Raw genomic sequence first — 23,632 nt, 5'->3', positions numbered from 1 at the left:
ATAGTATGCCTCCAAGAAACACACTTCACCAAAGATTCTACTCCAAAATATATTTCTCCTTTTTATCAACAAATTTACACGGCTTCTGCCTGTACCAAGCAAAGGGGAACTCTAATTGCATTTCACCGATCCACACCATTCACCTTATCATCAGAAATTAAAGACCCAGAAGGTAGATACCTGATACTCATGGGTTATATAATGGATACAGCAATCACAGTGATTTCCTACTACGCTCCTAACAAACAACCTACACCATTCCTCTCACATATATTACAAGTGATTAATACACACAAAATAGGAACAGTGATAATGTGTGGGGATTCGAACCAGGTCCTCCTCCCATTTCTAGATAAATCACCTTTTACACCATCCAAAATAACCTCTAGATTACCTTTTTCTCAACTTCTTTCCAAATACAATCTGGTAGATTCGTGGAGAGAAAGTAACCCAATGAAAAAGAAATTCACTTATTTCTCGCACCCTCATCAAACCTTCACCAGAATAGATCATATTTTTCTAACAATAGGAATGATACCAGAAATTATTGCATCAGATATAATTCCGATTCCGTGGTCTGACCATAATGCAGTATACACTACTATAGCCTCAGCCATACCAAAAGCGCATGACCCAACGTGGTACTTACCGGACATAATGCTCAAACACCCACTACATCAGATGGCCATTGAACAAGCTTTAAAGGAATACATATCAATTAATAATACAACAGACATCTCCCCAATAACACTGTGGGAAGCTCATAAGCCTGTCTTGCGTGGTACAATACAAAGACAAATGGCACTATTTAAACGGGAACGCAAAAATCTAGCAAAAAAACTAGAACTCAATTTTAATGCAGCCTACATATCATTTCAAGATAATCCATCTCAGAGTACAAAATCTCATCTGGAAAAATCTAGATTGGAATACGATCTATTTCTCACTGAGTCAGTTGATAAATCCCTCAAACGCTCCAAACACAATTTCTACATGAATACAAACAAACCAGGTACATATTTGGCTCGGGCATTAAATTCAACTAACAAATCTTTCAAACCAATACGTTTGAAATTATCAAAAAATGTTTACACTTGTAATCCAGTTAAAATAGTCCATAAATTTCACTCACATCTCGCAACTTTATACAAGACAAACAATGAATTTAATCCTACAGAGGCTGAATCCTTCTTCTCAAAAATAACCTTACCTGAGTTATCTCAGAATCAAAAAAGCAGTTTGGATGAGCCTATAACTATAGATGAAGTTGCTAACGCCATAAAAGACCTAAAACTTAACAAAAGACCAGGCCCAGACGGCTACTCGGCTTTATACTATAAAACATTCTCAGAAATACTCTCTCCCATTCTCACTGAAACTTTTAACAAACTTCTAGATGGACATTCTTTTCGGCAAGAAACACTAATGGCAATTGTTTGTATGATCCCAAAACCCCTTTCTGATGATACTTCCTGTGTGAATTATCGGCCTATCTCTCTGTTAAACCTCGATATTAAATTATTAGCAAAAATAATAGCAAAACGCCTTAATAGCATTATAGGAAAATTAATACATAGAGATCAAGTAGGCTTCATGCCAAATAGACAGGCAGGCGATAATATACGCAGGGCAGTGTTATTGGCACATATTGCTAAAAAACGGAAAATCCCTTTATGTTTTCTATCTCTCGATATTAAGAGGGCATTTGACACAGTATCCTGGCAATATATGCAATATTCATTACAAAAATGGGGTTTTGGACCCCACTTTTTAACATGGATCAAAGCATTATATAATAAACCCAAAGCCTATATAAAATATGCTGGATACAAATCTGAAGCCTTTAATATCGAAAGAGGTACCCGACAGGGTTGCCCATTATCTCCCTTATTATTTGCCCTTATACTCGAACCCATGGCCCAATACATCAGAACAAACCAAACTATAACTGGCATTGAAGTAGGAGGTATTACACACAAATTATGTATATTTGCAGACGATATATTACTTTTTCTATCATCACCACAGGTCTCTGGTCCTAACTTAATACCAGCTCTTGATGGATTTGCAGCCCTATCCGGCCTTATGATTAATCCTAAGAAATGCCTAATGCTTAATATTTCACTCACAAACATGGAATTGATCCCGGCTAGGGCTGCACTCCCATTCACATGGGCAGAAAAATCAATCCCATATCTTGGAATTCATTTAACAGCATCTCATTCTGACTTATTCTCAACCAATTATCCTCCTATATTAAGACAGATCACAAATCTAATAAAACAATGGTCGCAACTTCCTTTATCCTGGATAGGGAAGATTAATGCAATCAAAATGACTAGTCTACCCAAATTGCTTTATCTATTCAGAGTCCTCCCTATTCCAATTCCTTCCTATTTTTTGAGAATAGTACAAAAAAGAGCAACTTCGTTTATATGGGGCTCTTCTAAACCACGTATACCTATACACACACTACATCTTCCCAAAAATAAAGGAGGCCTGGGATACCCTAATTTTACTAACTACTACAGAGCAGCACATTTGGCCAGTCTGTCCAAATACCATGCAAAACAGGAAATCCCATTATGGGTATTTATAGAGGCTTCAGAAAATGACCCTCTATTAATATCAAATTTATTATGGCTTGATCCTAAAGACCGCTTTAAAATTCATAATCCCATAACTAAACACTTCTTATCTCTCTGGGATAAACTAAAAACCAAATATCAGTTACAATCTCCACACAATCCTCTCCTTTCTTTTATCAGAAATCCGGCCTTTTATCCAGCATGGATCTACCCAAATTCTTTTAAAGCTTGGACAACATCAGGCATTCAGACACTAAATTACTTCATAGCATCTAAATCATTCCTTTCATTCCCATCGCTTAGAGAAAAATATGATCTACCAAACTCTGAGATATTTAGATATCTCCAAATCAAAAATTTCTATACACCATTCCTAAAGGGGGATACACCATTATCCCAATTATCCATTTTTGAATCAATCTGTACAAAAGATCCATTTGCTAAAGGTACAATTTCATCACTTTATAATCAATTATATGGAGTAGCAAATCTTAATAGACCCTCTTACGTTCAGAGGTGGGAGGAGGACCTGGGACGAACTTTAGAAGACACGGACTGGTCTAACATATGGCTCACATCTAAGTCATCTTCACCCAACATCTTAGCACTGGAGACAAATTATAAAGTCCTAACTCGCTGGTATCTTGTACCCGCTAGAGTGGCAAAATATTCACCTAATACCTCAGCTCTTTGTTTTCGAGGATGCCCAGAAATAGGCACATATTTACACATATGGTGGACGTGCCCAGTAATCCAAACCTTCTGGAAGGAAGTCTTCGTGATTGCATCTAAAATATTTAAAAAAATAATACAACCAGATCCATATTTAACTTTACTTAATCTAAAACCGGAATGGTTAACACTCTCTCAATTCAAACTTATGATCCAACTAATAACGGCTGCAAAACAAACAGTGGCCAAGGCATGGAAATCTCCTACATTGGTACTAGCAGAAACAATTCACAGAATGAATAATACAATGTCCCATGCTAAGATGGTAGCCATCGATCAAAATCAAATTCCAAAATTTGAAAAACTTTGGCATCCTTGGATAAAACAACAGTTCCTGTCAAACTTCAATGACTCTGTCCTGTTGCCATGGTAACAGATTAAATGACTTACAGAGACACCCATTCTAAGGCTTCAAAGAGAACTAAAAAGAATAATAAACTGACGAGCGGGACAACCTTGTGGACCATGCCTCTATCTTTCAACCCTTTTTCTTCTTTTTCTTTCCTTTTCTCCACCTTACGATTAAAGCTCATTATCAGAATTTATTTGACCTATATACACTCTACTTGTAAACAATATGTATAGTAGGTATAAATCATTTAAATACCTACAAAAGTAACTAAGGAAATGATATATATCTTTAATTTAGGTTTACGTAAACCCAATGTTTAATATTTGAAATTTCATGATATTTACCTATATAAACCCTACTGTAAAACAATGAGCTTACTTTATAGATCCTTGTAAACTTACTTTATGTATCTTTATAACATTGTATACTCAATAAACTTCTTTTGACAAGGAAAAAACAGAAGTAAAAATGCTTTGTAAATAATCATAAGAGATACATGCACTCAAACAAGACATACTCGGCCTCTGTATGTGGCCAGGCTGTGGAAGTCTCACACATGTGGTAGCGCCGTACTCAGGAGGAGTAGGAGAATCTATTTTGGGGTGTCATTTTTGGCTCCTTCTTTCTCCATACATACGGATACGCTCTGGTGGACTATTTTAAAGGAGCAGTGACAACCCACAACAGGAAGGGGATTGCGGATCAGTAGAAGGGGACACTGATCGAATTCCATCAGTGGATTTATTTTCACTTGCCCATTACCCCTGCAGGGGTTGGGTCTTCCGGTGAGTGGGGACACAAGAGGGGGTTCCAGAAGAAGAGTTTTAAACCACGATCACAATAACAACTTTCAAAAAAATGTTTTGGATTGCCAAAACACTTTTTCACTGTTTTTCCTCCTTTTTTACGTAGAACTTTATTTTTTGGACACTCACACAATTTGGACTTGATTTATGACTATTTTGGTGCACCATCACACTTACCATTTATTACACTATTGCTGCTATTTGTGCATCTTTTAGATATTTTTGTGCATATTTTCTTGCATTTTTTCTTACTCACGTCACCACTACGCACATTTACACATTGTGATAATTTACTTGTTTGAGTGCATGTATCTCTTATGATTATTTACAAAGCATTTTTACTTCTGTTTTTTACACTATGTGATGTTTGATATTTATGGTATACACATGACATATTTTGTTCATGGTTTTTCTCACAATATTATCACCACACACTCCCTACTATTATACACTTTTGAACAGCGCCACATTCCACATTAGAGTTTTTCAATTGGGTTTAAGTCAGGGCTCTGGCTGGGCCATTCAAGAACAGTCACGGAGTTGTTGTGAAGCCACTCCTTCGTTATTTTAGCTGTGTGCTTAGGGTTATTGTCTTGTTGGAAGGTAAACCTTCGGCCCAGTCTGAGGTCCTGAGCACTCTGGAGAAGGTTTTCGTCCAGGATATCCCTGTACTTGGCCGCATTCATTTTTACCTCGTATTGCAACCAGTTGTCCTTTCCCTGCAGCTGAAAAACACCCCCACAGCATGATGCCGCCACCACCATGCTTCACTGTTGGGACTGTATTGGACAGGTGATGAGCAGTGCCTGGTTTTCTCCACACATACCGCTTAGAATTAAGGCCAAAAAGTTCTATCTTGGTCTCATCAGACCAGAGAATCTTATTTCTCAACATCTTGGAGTCCTTCAGGTGTTTTGTTAGCAAACTTCATGCGGACTTTCATGTGTCGTGCACTGAGGAGAGGCTCCTGTCGGGCCACTCTGCCATAAAGCCCCGACTGGTGGAGGGCTGCAGTGATGGTTGACTTTCTACAACTTTCTCCCATCTCCCGACTGCCTCTCTGGAGCTCAGCCACAGTGATCTTTGGGTTCTTCTTTACCTCTCTCACCAAGGCTCTTCTCCACCGATAGCTCAGTTTGGCTGGACGGCCAGCTCTAGGAAGGGTTCTGGTCGTCCCAAACGTCTTCCATTTGAGGTTAATGGAGACCACTGTGCTCTTGGGAACCTTAAGTGCAACAGAAATTTTTTTGTAACCTTGGCCGCATCTGTGCCTTGCCACAATTCTGTCTCTGAGCTCTTCAGGCAGTTCCTTTAACCTCATGATTCTCATTTGCTCTGACATGCACTGTGAGCTGTAAGGTCTTATATAGACAGGTGTGTGGCTTTCCTAATCAAGTCCAATCAGCATAATCAAACACAGCTGGACTCAAATGAAGGTGTAGGACCATCTCAAGGATGATCAGAAGAAATGGACAGCACCTGAGTTAAATATATGAGTTTCACAGCAAAGGGTCTGAATACTTAGGACCATGTGATATTTCAGTTTTTCTTTTTTAATCTGCAAAAATGTCAACAATTCTGTGTTTTTCTGTCAATATGGGGTGCTGGGTGTATATTAATGAGGAAAAAAATGAACTTAAATGATTTTAGCAAATGGCTGCAATATAACTAAGAGTGAAAAATTTAAGGGAGTCTGAATACTTTCCGTCCCCACTGTATATATATTCTACATCCCAGCTTTGTGCAGCTACATCTCACTGCAGGCCATTAGTATGTCTGGAAGGCCAACAAGGAGAGGCAGACAGTCACAAGCCAATAAAAGAGGGCAAGCAGGCTCTGTGTCTAGAGGCAACAGTGCTGATTGCATTTTGAAGGCTCCGATGATGGTACTCAGCTAGAGGAAGGCAGTAACGTGAGCCCAGAGAGAGGGGGTGCCCAAGAAGGACAGCAATCTGGCAGTCATGTTCCCCCAGCTGCAGCATACTGCCAACTTTGCTCCAGTGATGAGAAGGGAAGGGATGATGAGGTCACTGACTCCACGTGGATGCCTGATAGGAGAGAGGAGGAGGAGGCACATCTCCAATGAGGCAGGATGCCCTCCAGGGGCCAGCTTAAGCATGTGCAGGGCACTGCTGTCTCTACGCGTTATTCTTTGGTATGGGCCTTTTTTGAGACAAGTGCATCAGATCCCATCGCTGCTATTTGCAACATATGTCTCAAGCGTATCTCGCGCGGCCAAAACATCACCCGCTTGGGCACCACATGCTTGACCAGTCATATGTCGACCTGCCATGCAGTTAGTTGGCAAGCGTACCTAAAAGACCCACACCAAAGAACAAAGCGGACCTCTCCTTGCTCCTCATCAGCTGGGATCTCCAACCCCCCTATACCTTCAGTCCTCTCTGAAACCTGCACAGAGAGGAATGAAGGTGTAGAATTAGGTGTGTCACAGCCAAGTACTTGAGGGCAATCTGCGATCGGTACACTGACGTCAGATTGTACCAGGCAGATTTCCCAGCCCCAGCTGCTGCACCGCCGAAAGAAGTTCACTCCCAGCCATCCACATGCCCAGCGGTTAAATGCTAGCTTGGCCAAATTGCTAGCACTTCAACTGCTGCCTTTTCAGTTGGTAGACTCTGCCCCCTGCGATTCCTCAGTGGTAGGTTCCCAAATGCCACTTTTTCTCACGGAAGGCGATTCCGGCTCTCTACTGGCATGTGGAAGGCAATGTCTTGGCCTCGCTGGACAGAGCGGTCAGCAGTAAGGTGCATATTACCACTGACTCATGGTCCAGCAGGTATGGACAGGGACTATATCCTATCTTTCACCGCGCACTGGGTGACTCTTCTGGCAGCTGGGAAGGATGCAGGACAGGGTGCAGTAGTGTTGGAGGTTGTTCCGCCACCACGCCTCCAAAATTCTACTAGTGGTGATTCTGACACACCTCTCTCCTCCACCCCCTCCTCTTCTTCTTCCATGGCCTCTTCCTGTGCTGATTTGTCCTCGGAACCAGTGGTGCTCCGTAGGTGTTCAAGGGGCTACGCAAGCATGCAGGCACAAAGATGGCAATGGCACCAACCTCCTCTCCACCCTCCGACAGGGACAACTGACCCATGCGCCCTGTTTGGCTCACGTCATTAACTTGGTGGTGCAGCGGTTCTTGGGCAGGTACCCGGGCTTACAGGATGTCCTGAGGCAGGCCAGGAAAGTCTGTGTGCATTTCCGCAGGTCATATAATGCCAGTGCTCGGCTGGCTGACCTCCAAAAGGAATTTAACCTGCTCAAGAACTGCCTAATCTGTGACATGCCCACCAGGTGGAACTAAAAGTTGGCCATGCTGCAGCGGCTGCACACACTGCAGAGGGCCATCAATGAGTACCTATGCGACTATGGCACCAGGACAGGGTTTAGGGGACCTTGTTTTTTTTTTCCCCATGCCAGTGGGCTATTATCAGGGATGCATGCACTGTCCTGTCACCATTTGCGGAGGCAACGAGGATGGTGAGCAGTGACAGTGCATGCATCAGTGACACTGTCCCTCTTGTCCACCCGTTGGAGCACATGCTGCATGGAATAATGGACAGGGCACTTGAGGCAGAACAGAGGGAGGAAGAAAAGGAATTCCTTACCTCTCAAGGCCCCCTTTTATCCAGACAGTGTTCCTGCGTGCCCACCGATCACACAGGAAAAGGACAAGGAGGAGGAGGAGGATTGTGTCAGCATGAAGGTGGAGCCTGGCACTCAGCATCAGCAGCAGTCTTCAAGGGATCACTTACAGTCCGAAGAAACCCATGGACTTGTACGTGGCTGGGAGGAGGTGACTGCGGATCATGTCGTCCTTAGTGACCCAGAGGACTCTGGACCGAATGCCTCAGCAAACCTACGCTGCATGGCCTCCCTGATCCTGCAAAGCCTGCGGAGGGTCCTCTCATTCGTGGTATCAAGGGGAGGGATGATTACTGGCTGGCAACCCTCCTTGATCCACATTACAAGGGTAAGGTTGTGGAACTTATCTTGCCGTCGCAGAGGGAGCAGAGGACAAAACATCTTCGGGAGGCCTTGCAGAAAGGTTTGCGCAACGCATTTCCAGAGCCTGGGAGGTTAAAATTTCCTGGTCCTCCTGGACAATGTGTTGCTGAGGCTTCAGTCAGTCACAGAAGGAGTGGTGGAGAAGGTGACTGATGCATTCAGACAATTTTTTAGTCCGCAGCCCCAAGGTCTGATCAGTTCCAGCAACAATCGCCAGCATCTGATGCACATGGTGCAGGATTACCTAGGGGCAAGATCAGACTTGGACATCTTTCCCACTGAAAATCCTCTGTGTTACTGGGTCTTGAGGATGGATCACTGGCCAGAGCTTGCACAGTATGCAATTGAGCTACTGGCCTGTCCTGCATCCAGCGTTCTTTCGGAATGCACATTCCTTGCTGCTGGAGGCTTTGTAACCGATCACAGGGTGCGCCTGTCCACTGAATCGTTTGATCGGCTGACCTTCATAAAAATGAATCAGTCTTGGATCACCAGCTATCAGGCACCTGATGCTGATGTAACCAATTTTTTTTTTTTTTGGGAGATCACTTCAAGACTGCCTGTGCTGATGCTGAGTGACTATCCTGTTATGCTGAGTGACAATCCTCTTCCTCCTCTATTTTCATGCTGATAGCTTGTAAGTACATTTTTGGTTCTGGGCACTGCCACCAGTGGCCAAGGCCCAATTTTTCTGCCCCTGTTCAACAGGGGCGTATAATTACAATTTTTGATGCAATACTTTGCAGCAGGGCTCATTCCTGTGTTCCAACTATAGCATCTGTGAGGGGTTGCAGTGTTGTGGCACCAGTGCCTAAGGCCCAATTTTTCTGCCCCTGTTAAACAGGGACATGTAATTACAATTCTTGATCTAATATTTCACAGCAGAGCCCATTCCAACGCCCACCAAGAGTAACTGTGAGGGCTTACAGTGTTGTGGCAACACCACCACCAAAGGCCCAATTTTTATATCACTGTTCAATAATGGCATTTAATTACAATTCTTAATCTAATATTTCACAGCAGGGCCCGTTCCTGCGCCCACCAAGAGTAACTGTGAGGGCTTACAGTGTTGTGGCAACACCAACAGCTAAGGCCCCAATTTCTGCAGAGTATATAGGGCAGGCCCCTACTTTCAAACATCCAACTTACAAATGACTCCTACTTGCAAACGGAAGGAGACAGCAGGAAGTGGGATGAAATCTACCCCTAGGAAAGGAAATTCTCTCCTGTAAGAGTTAATATGGGAAAAACGTGTCTCCTCTCAACTGATGCTTTATCACCAATCTTTCTTTCACTAAAAACCCCAAATTTTCAAAAAACATTTGTCATTGGGACAGAAAGTGAGGTGAAATCTTCTGAAGAGGTACACAGACAGCAAAACAAATGCTACAGGGGTGATAACCCTTCCCTATGTTTTCCAAAAAGCTTAAAAATAGATTTTTTGGCTGGAGCTACACTTTAGACTTTCCCTGACTTCTCTGTCAAGAGCAATGGCAAAACCATCCACCCGTCCCCACATGTCAGGGTGCTAGGTGTTATCCTGGATTCTGAACTCTCCTTTCAGCCCCACATCCAATCACTTTCCAAAGCTTGCCGCCTCAACTTCCGCAACATCTCTAAACTACGTCCCTTTCTAACCAGTGAAACCACAAAGCTCCTGATTCACTCCCTGGTTATCTCTCACCTTGACTACTGCAACTCACTCCTCATTGGCTTACCATTAGATAAATAGACTATCCCCCCTTCAGTCCATCATGAATGCGGCTGCCAGATTCATCCACCTTACAAACCGCTCAGTGTCTGCTACCCCTCTCTGCCAATCCCTCCATTGGCTACCACTCGCCCAATGAATTAAATTCAAAATACTAACAATAAGTTACAAAGCCATCCACAACTCTGCCCCCAGCTACATCACTAACCTAGTCTCAAAATACTAACCTAATCGCCATCTCTGTTCCTCCCAATACCTCCTGCTCTCTAGCTCCCTCATCACCTCCTCCCATATCCGCCTCCAGGACTTCTCCCGAGCCTCGCCCATCCTCTGGAATTCCCTACCCCAATCTGTCAGACTGTCTCCACATTTATCCACTTTTAGGCGATCCCTGAAAACTTTCCTCTTCAGAGAAGCCTATCCTGCCTCCATCTAACAACTGCACTATTTTCTCCATTAGCTCATCCCCCACAGCTATTACCCTTTTGTATAACTTGACCCTCCCTCCTAGATTGTAAGCTCTAACGAGCAGGGCCCTCTGATTCCTCCTGTATTGAATTGTATTGTACTTGTACTGTCTGCCCTAATGTTGTAAAGCGCTGCGTAAACTGTCGGCGCTACATAAATCCCTTATAATAATAATAATAATAATAATAATAATAAACAAAATAAAGGACCCTTTAAAAACCAAAAAACAAACCCCCATAAAAAAAAAAAAAACACCCTAACCCACCCTGCATCCCCCACCCCAACCAAGGAATGCTTGTACCCATGGGTGTAGCATAAGGGGTTTCAGGGGTCACAACTGCAGCACGGCGCCTAGCTCCAGAGGGCCCCTGCAGCCTCCCTGTCATATTATCATATGGTCAACAAAGTCAAGCTCCGATCTGCCCTAGGGCCCCACGGCCATGCTCCAATACCGAGCTTCCACTTTGCCTTCCACAGTCCACACCCCTCTGTTCTCATTGGCTGGGAAGAAGCTGTGAGCAATTTCCTGAATGGGGTGAGAACAGCCCAGGGAAGTATCTGGCAACATGGAATGGTAACCAAGCTCAGCGAGTTAAGAGGAGGAGAGTGCTGTCCTGTAGCCATGATTCGACCAATGTCACTGGTGAGGTAAGACACCGCTCAGTGTCTCCTAGTCACCAGCTGGGATTCCCTGTACTGCCCCCACCCACCCAGTGATATCTGCTTACCCCACTTCCCTGACACCTAGGGAAAAGACACACATCTCCGGTAAGTGACCTTCCCCCAACACCTGCCAACACTGACAGAGAAATCTTCAGAAATTGCTAAACCAAAATCCCTTAACACCTCGTGAAGCCCCCGCCCCCAAAGCCCCCTGACCACCCCCTCCACCCTGGATGCCATGCCTGGCTGCTGAGCTCCTTTCCCATTACAGCACTCTATACTGCTCCTCCCCTGCAGGGCTGAAATCACATTCCTTTACAAAACAGCCAGTCAGCCACGATCTGTACATGGTGTATCTGCCTACTGCAACTATACTGCAGTTCCGACCAGAGAATTTCACAGGTCTGAACGGCAACATAAAAGCCAGATACAACCTGTGAAGACTGACAGACTGTATAAAGGAATGTGATTTTGTCTCTGTGTAGTGTGTGTGTGGGGGGGGGGGGAGCTGTATACAGTGCTGGGATGGGAAAGGAGCTCTGCCAAGTGACCTGCCAGGGGGTCTATGTCCTCTGATTCTCCAGCAGTGATTCCTGTCCTCTGACGTAAGGAGTAACTCTGGGAACTCAAAACTGTATCAGCACGCTCAGTGGAAGTAGTGGTGGTGGTGGTGGGGGGGGGGGCTAGGTCAATTTTTGCATCAGGGCCCACAAGCTTCAAGCTACGCCTATGCTTGTACCCTTGAACATGTTGCACCCAATGATAGGAGGTGTGGACCAGTGAGTGTAATCCCATGTAGAGTTAGGGGTTTATTTACTAAAGGCAAATCCACTTTGCACTACAAGTGCACTGCAAGTGCACTTAGAAGTGCAGTCACTGTAGATCTGAGGGGGACATGCAAGGAAAATAAAAATCAGCATTTTTGCTTGTACATGATTGGATGATAAAATCAGCAGAGCTTGCCCTCATTTCAGACTGTTGCCTTATGAGGATTTAAGGAGTAATCTCCATTAGCAACTGGGAGTGTGTGTTTGGATAGAATAAGAAACAAGGATTAGTGTGTATGAAATAGTGTTGTTGGTAAGGGGTTAACCTAGCTAGCTGTACACATATGACAGGCTTTAGCTTGAGAACCTAATTCATTCAACAGGTCCTTTTGATCTGCAGGAATGTTAGGTGTGTGTTATGGGAGAATGCTCTATTTACGCGTTTTAAATTCAGATGCAAGGAAGAGATACCATCTGAGTTAAATACTGTAGTGGACTCATTAGCTAGATAAAGGCCTTGTAGTCCCCCGTGTTAACCAACATTTTTTCCACTTCAGAGGGTGTTTGATATGCTGAAAATATTTCTTTGATCTGTTCATGAATGGACAATTTCCCCACGGCTATGACCATGCATAGTTAAGTGCCACATTCAAGAGAAGGTGATGACCTTCTCTTTAATTAACTAATTATCGCCCCAAGAGAGGAGGTGCTAGTGAGGGGCTGAGCTATGCTAAATGAAGGGGAAATTGTCCAATCTTGGAGGAGATATGCCGGAGGGAGGAGAGGGGTAACATTGTTCCACCAATCAGGGGGCCTCTGTTCAAGTCAATGAGAGATGGGCCTATATTAGTGTAAGGTACCCACAGGGAAGAAAAGGAGTTTTGAGTCTGACGTGGGCCCACCCACATCACTACTGGTAAATATCAGGTCAGCTCCCAGCACTTAAGGTATACCTGCTTGTCGTTTGTTTGCTGTTTGTATTTCGATCTATTGAGGAATATACTCTGTATTCTTTTATTTTAACCTAATATTTTCTTCCTGGGTGTAGACTATAGATAGATGGCTGTGTAATAGGTAAACTACTCACCAATAAATGTTGTTGTTGTGTTTAAAGCTTTCACTCTTGGTCAAATAACTCTCATTTAACCCACATCATATCTTTGAAATATTAAATCTTAAATAAAATCAGGTAACAAGACCTTCCCCCTCAGATCTAAAGCGACTGCACTTGCAAGTGCACTTGTAGTCAGTGGGGGCTGGTGCTCAAAATTTGGGGAGTGCAAACAAACTGAGAAATTCTGAAAAAAAAAACCCAAAACATCAAATGCTGCCACTGTGACCCGCCCGCTCGCCGTCTGATAGGTGTCCAATCACAGCGCCTGTCATTTCAGCCAATCAGGTGACGGGTAACAGACGTGAGCATCTGATTGGCAGAGAGGCGGTTCAGTGTTAGGAAAGCGAATATTCATTCACTGTTCTAACACTCCTTGGCGCTTGCCGGTCACCTTTTTTGAAGCCTAGTGGAGGCTATGGCTCTAAATGGGTGTTTCAAAAACAACCCCCACCGCTGTAATTCAGGTGCCCGGCACCTGAAAAGGGGCCGAGCGCCTGAATAGGGGGTGGCAGCGGCGGCCATGGATAGATTCATGCTATGCCGTGACGCGCCACTCAAATTTGGCGGGAACGGCCCATAACGTTCGAAATTCAACGAGCGGTCGAACATGGGTTCGACTCGAACTTGAAGCTCATCCCTAGTCAGGGCATATAGATCAGAGAGCTAAAAAAAAAAAAAAAAAAAAATCAGGAGGGTTATCAACTCTTTACCTATATCTCAGCGCTTTAACTGTTCAAATTCACGTCTAGGCTAACAAAGACGCTGAGTAAGTATAATTAAAACCAAGGTCCAGAGTGGACCAAGGAAAAGGAAAGGAAAGAAAGGGGGGGGAGAGGAGGGAAAGGGGAGGAGCATCACTAATCATTCTGAGAGCGTTTTATATTGACCTATTAGAGGGGCCAATGGGTATGCCCACCAGTCGAGTCCACGGTTCCCAGGTAGTCTCAAATTTTTTGGCTGTATCCTGCACAATACTGAATAGCTTTTCCTGGGACATTAACCAGGATATTTTCCCTTTTGCCGCTAGGAGAGAAATTCCTGGCTGTTTCCAGGCCCTGGCAATTGTGAGTTTAGCCCCTAGTAGCAGAAACTGTACCAGTTTACTAGAAGATTTGGAGATCCGTGGGATCGAGGCATTTAGGAGGGCCACCATAGGAGTCCTGGGAACCCGAGTCTCCACCAGCTTGTCTATTATGTTGAATATTTTTTTCCAAAAAGAACGTATTCTGGGGCATTCCCACCAAATGTGAGACATCGTGCCTGTGAGTTGACAGCCCCTGAAACACAGAGGATCCGCTGCGGGGAAAATAGAAGCCAGTCTGGAAGGAGTGTAGTACCATGTGGAGATCACTTTCAGGCTGGCTTCTATCAGGGTGGTGTTAAGGATACCTTTGAACGATTTGAAACAGGCCCTCTGCCAGCTCTCCAGGTTCCATTGGAATTGGAGATCGGATTCCCAGGCCTCCATGAAGGACGCCTTTGAGGCAGTAGAAGTAAGCGACAAGTAGATTACCGAGATCCCCCCTTCTGATCTATGGCCACAATTCATAGTCAGTAAATTTTGGAGAAGAAGTTTATCTTTACATAGAGATTGAAGAAAATTGTTAAGAGTTGGGAAGGTCAAGCTTTTTGATACAGTGCTTTAGGGTGAAGGGGCCTACAGCAGTGAAGAAATGGCCTATCCTATAGAGTCCACCCACCACTTAAAGGCCAAGACACTTTTTCTGGGGGGAAGTCTAGGTTATTATATAGATGAGTCAGGGGTTTATAGGCTGAGACTAGAGTCTGCGATGAGCGTAGGGAGTCCCAGAGAGCAAAGGAGTGGGACAGAGTAGGTGCGAGTATTGGGGGTCTGTTTTTCGGTGGGGGCTCCAAAGCAAGAAGTCTAAAGTGAAGTTAGGGACTGCATGTTTTTCTATCTGAACTCAATTGGGTTTCTCAAACCTAGGAGTAAACTACTGACTATTGGGCTAATCTGGCAGCCTGATAATATTTGTAGAGGTGGGGCAGTCCCAGGCCTCCTTTTTTCCTATGTATGTATAGGGCTCTTTGGGGGATTCTATAGCCCGCCTTGCCCCAAGTGAACTTCAGAAGTTTGCTTTGGAAAGCTTTAATATGGTCCCTCCGGATGGCGATGGGTAGAGAGCGGAAAAGATATAATAATCTTGGGAGTAGCATCATTTTAATCAAATTCACCCTCCCCAGCCAAGACATGTTGTTTTGAGACCAGGTACATAGGTCCGCTTCTAGCTTGCGGTACATGGGGGGGGATCTTTTTCACTGTTTTATTACCTGACTGCCAACCAATCCGATCTGCCAGACGGAAGGGGAACCTCCATCTGTTTTTAGCAGATTGGATATCGGCAGGTGTAAACGTCTTCATTTACACCCGCCCTTCCTAAGAGGACAGTAGAGGGTCCCATCGGGTCTGCTTGAAAAACAGGCGGACCCGATCTGCTTGTGTGAAGGAGGCTGAGGTTAGAAACTAATTGGTTTCTATGCAGAACTGAGCCTTATTTTGCACTCTACAGCTTTAGTAAATAAACCCCATTATATTTGTTCAAACATTATGTATCATCACCTGAAATATTTTTAATTAAAAAATTGCCCTGGTAAAGCTGAACTCTGGGCACAAAAAATGTTTTGATAAAAGCCACAAAGTATACAAACCTACTTTGTGTGCACCAAATACTTTTGCAAACCCAGATATTACCATGTAAAATTAGCAGTGACATCATCACTGGTCTGTACATAGCCTGTGCAGTGGTAGGGGTGGAGACCAGACACACCACCCCAAGGAGAGAGAGTAGCAGTGACTGGTCTGTATTACAGGCAGCTCCTGCACAGAGATAAAATTGTAACACTCTTTTACTGCACAGATCTAGAAGAAATACACAAAGCACACCAAGATTTAAGCGATCTTGAATCCCAAAATTAAAACACATCTTTGGTCAAAATGCATAGTTGCCAACTGTCCCGGATTTCCCGGGACTTGGACTCCATTCCCGAATTTGTGGTGTCCCGGGAAATGTCCCGAGCTGGAGGTCCGCTGCCGGCGGAGACATTTTATTGAAGTTCAGGAAGACGGCTGGGGGGGCTAGACGGGGCTCCTGCGTCGCCGCCCACCCTCTGCCCCTCTCCGCCTCGCCTCACCCCGCCTACTCCCCCGCCCCACTGCCAGTCTGATATGGAAAGGGGCTGGGGGTTCTAGCCAAGCTTAGGACACCTGAGGTGGGGGGGCGCACAGCTGTGGGACTCCTGTTGTGAGGCAAGGCTCCGCCGGGGACTCCTGGTGTGAGGGGGGCTCCGCCGGGGACATCTGACACAAGGACGGACGGCTGGTGGCAGGCGACGTGGCTAGTGACACGCTCAGGGATCCCACTGATTCAGCATTATGGTGAGTTGAATGATTTCATTTCATATTACAATGTAATAATAGAAATAATGCACTTCAATCATCCTGACAGCATAACAACCATGGTGCCGGGATGATTGAAGTGCTAACACCAGGTGTTTGGAGTGTCTTTATCTGCTGATTGTTAAACTTTCTAGAATACACATATTTTTATTGTGTAGGATCTGGGGCTGCTGTCCCGTCATTTCCCTCTCCCCCTCTCTCCCTCCCTCATTCATCTCAGACTCTAACCACACCCTCTTGAGCCACGCCCATTTAAGCCATGCCCACTATGTCGCGTAAACCACGCCCATTTTTTGCCACGGCGCGCTTCGCTCCTATCAATCTGAATGATCTTGAAGCATTGAGACAATATTCACTTATCCAAGTGTTCAACTTTGACGTGTCACCGAAAGGCAAAACTTATTTTTTTTTCTAGTTTCGGAATGGAGACTGATCAAACTTCTATTTGTCCTGTTTACTGTTACTACTGAAAGTAGAAGGAAATCCTAAATGTTGGGTCGACATCAGTACACAATAGAGGGGAAATCTTCCATTGCTGACACCCTGGGATTCCCTCATTTTGGAGGGATTTCCTCTTGCTTCCTGTTATGGCTATGGGCCAGGAAATAAAGGTAAACCCCCCCCCCCCAAAAAAAAAAAAAAAGTTGTCTTGGTGGTAATGTGAACATTTTGATCTGAAATTTGAATATTCATGAACCATCATCCCATGTCATTAATGTCCCTTGCTGGACATGTGTAAATGATTAGACAGCCTTTTGTACACACACAATAGGATTTTCCGACAACAAATGTTGGATGTGAGCTTGTTGTCGGAAAGTCTGACCGTGTGTATGCTCCATAGAGCATTTGTTGGCGGAATTTCCGCCAACAAATGTTTAAGAGCAGGTTCCCAAATGTTCCGACAAGAAATTGCGAGCGTGTGTACACAATTCCGACGCACAAAAGTCCACGCATGCTCGGAAACAAGCAGAAGAGTCGCACTGGCTATTGAACTTCATTTTTCTCGGCTTGTCGTACGTGTTGTACGTTACCGCGTTCTTGACGTTCGGAATTTCCGACAACATTTGTGTGACCGTGTGTATGCAAGACAAGTTTGAGCCAACATCCTTTGGAAAAAAATCCACGGTTTTATTGTCAGAAAATCCAATCGTGTGTACAGGGCATTAGGCTACTTTTACACTGAGGCGTCGGCGGTAAAGCGCCGCTATTTTTAGCGGCACTTTACCATCATATTAGCGGTGCTATACGGCCGCTTGTGGGGCACTTTTAACCCCCGCTAGCGGCCAAAAAAGGGTTAAAACCACACACACAAAGTGCCGCTGCCCAATTGATTTCAATGGGCAGGGGCACTTTAGGAGTGGTGTATGCACCACTCTTACAGCGCTGCAAAGATGCTGCTAGCAGGATTTTTTTTTTACTGTCCTGCAAATGCATTGCTCCAGTGTGAAAGCCCTCGGGCTTTCACACTGGAGAGACTCTTCACAGGCGCTATTTTTAGTGCCTGTAAAGCGCCTCAGTGTGAAAGTAGCCTTAAGTCGTTGCACCAAAATGTAGAGGTGAGAAATTAATATAGGTTTTGATTTTGTTTTACAAGCACTGCACTTTAGGCTGGGTTCACACTATTGTGAATTAAATGTGCGTTTTACCGCATCCAATTCGCATATTAGGAGATTGTGACTGTCTCTCAATGGAGCCGGTTCACACAGCTCCGCGACGGCTGCAGTGCGAATTGCACAGGAGTTCTGTGCGTCTTCTGGTCTGTTTCAGGTCTGAATTCAGGCAAAAATTCAGACCTGAAAGAGGAACGCACTGCACCCCTGCTGTGAGCCGCTCACACAGACATGTAAACCCAGGCTAATTTGTTTTATGTGTTTTTACAATTTTTTTGTATCTAATAGTGTACTAGCTGCTATTTTTTTTATTTCACCCTATAGGCGCACTTTTTTTTTTTTTTTTTTTTTTTTTTTTTTTATGTTAAAGGATTAAAAAATTTGAATCCTGTCTCTCTTATTTTTTAGGCACAGAGTTTTCTGGGCAAATTTTTGGGCACTGTAAAATCTTGACACAATAAAAGGTCAGTGTGATATGGGTGAGGTTTGCAGCATAATCATAAAGCCAATTAGATCATAAATATTGATGATTACATTTTCTATAAGGGTTTGATTTTTTTGGTATTGTCACACTCTCCTCCTCTCTGATCCAGCTCTGGATCTATTCTCTGGTTTCACCTGGAGGGCCCATGCTATGGCCAATCAGAAGATAGCTCTGCTGATCAGTGCCAATAAGGAGATTACAGATTGCTGTGGCCTTTAAATTGAAAAGCAACACAAGTGGTTTGGCGTTTGAGCAACACACTGCTGCGCGTCCGGTGAAGCCCTTCCTGCTACAGTACTTACCTGAGCCCTTGAGCCTCCTCTGTACTCTCTGCCAGCCTTCCAGCCTCTGGTTATCCAGAGACCCCTGAACATCCTGTGTCATCCAAGGACCCCTGAGCATCCAGTGTCATCTTGTGCACCCCTTGAATCCACTGCACCCAAGAGAACCTTGTGTCATCTGGCGACTCCTATTGCACTTTGAACCATCAGTCCCATTTCCTGCCTCTCTACCTTCTGGTAGGTTCCTGAAATCACCAAGATATACTTAATGAGTAACTCCACTTTTGTTAAGAAAAAATATTCCCCTCTGAGTGATCTATGTACATTGCATGGAATTTAACAAACGTTGTTGCAGATTTCTACCTGTTTCTGCACTGAAAGAAAGCGCTGCTTCTGCATTGAGTACAGATTCTGAATAGTATTTAACTTTTTCATTATCAATCAACTGATGAATTGCAATCTTCTAATGAGGAAAGTTGCAGAGTCAACATCCCTTCAGAAGTGATTAACCCCTAGGTTGCCATATTACACTGAATTTTACTGAAAATACAGCACTGCAGATTGAAAAGGAAAGGTAATTTTTAATCACATTCGATGACAATATAGTCATGTAGCAATTGTATAAGCTATATGAAGTTGTGGTGTCAACATCCTTTTAGATATGATTATCCCTTTTGGGAGTATCAACAAAAATATTATTTTTTTTTTTTTTTTTGCAGAGGGTACCTAAAATATGACCTGTATGCATTGTAGACTTCTAGGAAATCAATTGGCCCATTACACAAGCAGGACATTACATTTCTGAGGGGCTTTCTGTACACCACCTGTGTACAGAATGTCTGCAGGTTGCCATATTGCACACTGAATATTACAGAAAATTACAGCTCACAGATTGAAAAAGTCATTTTTAATAACATTCAATACATGGCTTGTGTAACAATTGTATATATTAAAGTAATTATTTTTAGTTGCTATTTTTTTCCCAAAAAAGTGGAATTATCCTTTAATAATGAAAAAGTCAGTCTCATTCAGAATCAGTATCCAACATCCAAACATATTTAGTACGGAGCAGAATTGGGTAGGAATCTGCATCAAAGTTTGTTGACTCCAGGTTCACACTGATGCAGGTTTGAAATCCGGCAATGCAGTCTGACTTCGGGGGCAATTTGACAGACATCTATGCAGGTTCATGCACACATGTATATTGAAATCGCCCTTGAAGTCACCAAAAGTAGTACAGGAACTACTTTTGGGAATCGGTTCGGATGGTGTCATTGCCAGAAATAGCCGCTGAATTGGCATACGATTTGACATGTCAAATCGCATTCTAAATTGGCCTGGAACTACTTTTGGGAACCGGTGCAGCGTTGCACTGATTTGGGTGATGCCGTTGTCGGAAATAGCCGCCAATTTGACATGTCAAAACGGCCCGATGTGAATGTGGGCTAAAGAATAGGTTCACCTTTGGGAACATGTTACATGTTCTTCTCCTTTTTTAGGGTGGGACATGTAACATGCTCCCCATGCTAGCTGTCACTTTTTAAAATCAGCTCCACCCACACAGCAGCGACATTCATTTACACAGCTCTGTGTGTGAATGAACTACAAGCCACGGCACCCTTTGCGGTTGTAGGCTTGTAGTTCTCAATAAACTACCAAGGCGCTGGAGCGTTGTACTGTACTGTCATACACTATTAATAATACTGCCACTGACACCAATGCTGGGGGGTTTACTGTGGTCACTGACCTCAATAAAGAAGGTTATTTTTGTGGCCACTGAAACTAATGCTGAGAATTATTATGGCTTCTGCTAACACCAAAGCTGGGGGTACTATTGCAGCCACTGGCATCAGAGTTACTATTACTGCCAGCATGAGTTGCGATCCACTGAAAAAAATGCCACAGGACCAAAAATTCTGGGCATCAAGGTGTGTTATAATCCATTCGTTTTTTAATTTCAATATGTTTATTTGTTTTGCAAAATGTATAAAAGATAATAGACAATCCACCTATATTGTATGTTCCCAAACTCAATACAATGCACTTCAATGCACAAAAAATACTGCCAATGTGCAGCATTCTGGATATGCTGAGGGCTGCACTTGAGGCTCTCCATAATTTCAAAGTTGACTACCACTTGTGTAGAAAATACAAAACATTTTGTTCTTTTTACAACTGTGACATCATCAAAAGGGCTGTAAAAATGGTTTAGCTGTACAAGAGATTCATGGTGGGGGTAATACTTCAGGTGTAGGCATTGATGCGAGCATGTCTGTAGGCAGCCAGTGACTAGGGAACAGAGAATTCTTCTGTGACTGGTCCAAATTACATTTTTGCTTGAAGTTAGGCTATAACTAGAACATGATTGCAAAACCTTTATATTATTTACCGTAAAAAAATATGTTGCTGAATACAGTGTGTTGAAGTATGTTTTGGTAATAGCAGTCTCATAAACTTAAATTTATCATAAATGCTTCTCATTTGAAATGTCCCGCATTCTAACCATAAGATCTATTGAAATGGCACTTACCACACGTGTGACCATTAACCTAATGATAGATCATAAACAGCCCAGTCTATCAGAGTATTCCATGCATCTGTCTCTCTCGCTTTGATAGTACTATGACACAGATCCATTGCGATTATGACTTGCCTCTCACAAATTCAGTGCTTGGTCTTTTACATTCACATTTGCTCAGGCAGTCATCAATGATACACATGGGTGCAGAAACGGAAAGCTCCAGTGGTTTAAAGTCTTGTATTGATTAATGTAGAAATGGATAAAGCTGAAATAAAATGTAAAAAAGAATAAATCGGTAATGATAAAAGTAAAAAATACTCAACTTTGTTTCCTACTTGTTCCAAGTACTAATCCTGGGTTAAAGAATGATTGCCAGCTCTCAGACCCCCCAGCTACAATCAATGGACAGGATAAAACACTTCTGGCTTTTGCATTGCCAGTTACCCAAGCTTGTGTGTACAGCACATTTCTCCAAATGTGGAAGTGGTGCATTTGGGGTAAATAAGCCATACATTCATGTAGGTGTAAACACAGATGCTGAAGCCATTAGAGTTTACATGAGTATGGCTGCCATTGACTTGTATGGGTAGCAGTACGAGGCATCTGCAGCTCCCCAGGCACTGGAAAGAGACATGGATTTTTTGCTAGAGGACTTTGAAGCCGCTAGTTGCCCATGTGCAAGAGACCTCACACGGCTCCCATACAAAGTTCAATTCAGAAAGACATTGCGCATGATTTGCTAAATGTTATGTACATATGAAGGCGTATCAGTTGTGCTTGGATAAGCAAATCCTTACAGATTGTACTATGTGACTGAGATGAGATCTACACAATTTTGCAGGGACTTCAAAATACATTTGTTGAATTAAAAATTTACAATTGCCAGCACCTAATGATTTTACGCGCCTCACCTTGTATATGATTTGGGTTAGCTGCACTGGAATCTACATCTTTAAAGAAGACAGTTGTCCTTTTTTCTGTGGTGGTTTATAGCTGAAGATTGTAATGTATGGCGCATCAGCACAGAAGTTATAAGCATATTCTTGGTCTTTTACTGATTAGTGAAGTGATTCTCGACTTGACTCACTTGTAAGGAGAGGGGTAGTGTAGGTGGTTGATGGCAGACCTTCCTCATGTTCCCCATTAATTTGTTGGGTGCAAGGCAGATCCAGAGTCTAGCCTCGGGAGGGACACTGCCAGAAAATACTTTTTTTTTTTTTTTTGCGGGCAATTTATCGGGGCAATGGCTGGTGTTAGTGCTTTCATCATCACTGCACCATGGATGTTATGATGTCAGATGATTGAAACGCCTTATTTCTATTATTACATTGTAACCTAAAATGAAATGGTTCAACTCACCATAATGCAGAATCAGTGGGATCCCCGAGTGTGTCACTTTCCACGTCGACCTGCCTTCAGATGCAGCTTGTCACTTGCCACGTCCCTGCCACAAGCTGCGGATTGTCACTTGCCACGTCACCTGCCACACATTGCGGATTACACCTTGCCACGTCACCTGCCACACATTGCGATACACTTGCCTCGTCACCTGCCACATGTTGCTTATTGTCATTGGCCTGCTAAGGTGCAGATTGTCAGAGAAGGCAGGCAGCAGAGAGATGGTGTAATCTCTCGGCTGTACAGTGAGGGCGGAACTGCAGTGATGCAGAGCGGGCGTTGAGATGATGTCATCTCTCTGCTCCCCGCCTGCCGGCTCACTGACTGGCCAGACTCTGCGCTCACCTGCGACCGGCCCGCCCCTTCACTCGATGTCTACCTGCCCGCTCTGGCTCCCTCTCACCTGCCGACCCCCACTGACTGGCCGGCCCACTCATTAACCCGCACACTTGCCCCCCTGCCCGCTCACTCATCTGCTGACTGGCCTGCCAATCACAAATTTCTTAGAGGGGGCAATTGCCCCGTTGCCGCCCCCCTGGAGAGGGACTACCCCCAGGGTGGGTTCTTCTGGGCTACACTAGGCACCTATAACAGGGCCACTCTCCTCATACATGGGGTACCTTTTTTTATTTGAGTCACATTCATGACCCAGAAGATGACAAATATAACGAACTCTAAACTCTCTTGATG

General features: G+C 43.9%; 1 protein-coding gene across 1 annotated transcript in view; it reads left to right on the top strand.

The window, feature by feature from the left end:
• Positions 1-12,883: 12,883 nt before the first annotated feature.
• Positions 12,884-23,632, top strand: part of LOC141128270 (nicotinamide N-methyltransferase-like) — a gene marked incomplete in the record, with an annotated part of 52,065 nt that continues 41,316 nt past the window's right edge. Inside the window, 1 exon segment of the mRNA XM_073615471.1 lies at positions 12,884-13,063.

The sequence above is a fragment of the Aquarana catesbeiana genome, linkage group LG02, assembly GCF_042186555.1.
Source record: "Aquarana catesbeiana isolate 2022-GZ linkage group LG02, ASM4218655v1, whole genome shotgun sequence".
Lineage (NCBI taxonomy): Eukaryota > Metazoa > Chordata > Amphibia > Anura > Ranidae > Aquarana > Aquarana catesbeiana.
This window is presented reverse-complemented; position numbering and strand designations above follow the sequence as displayed.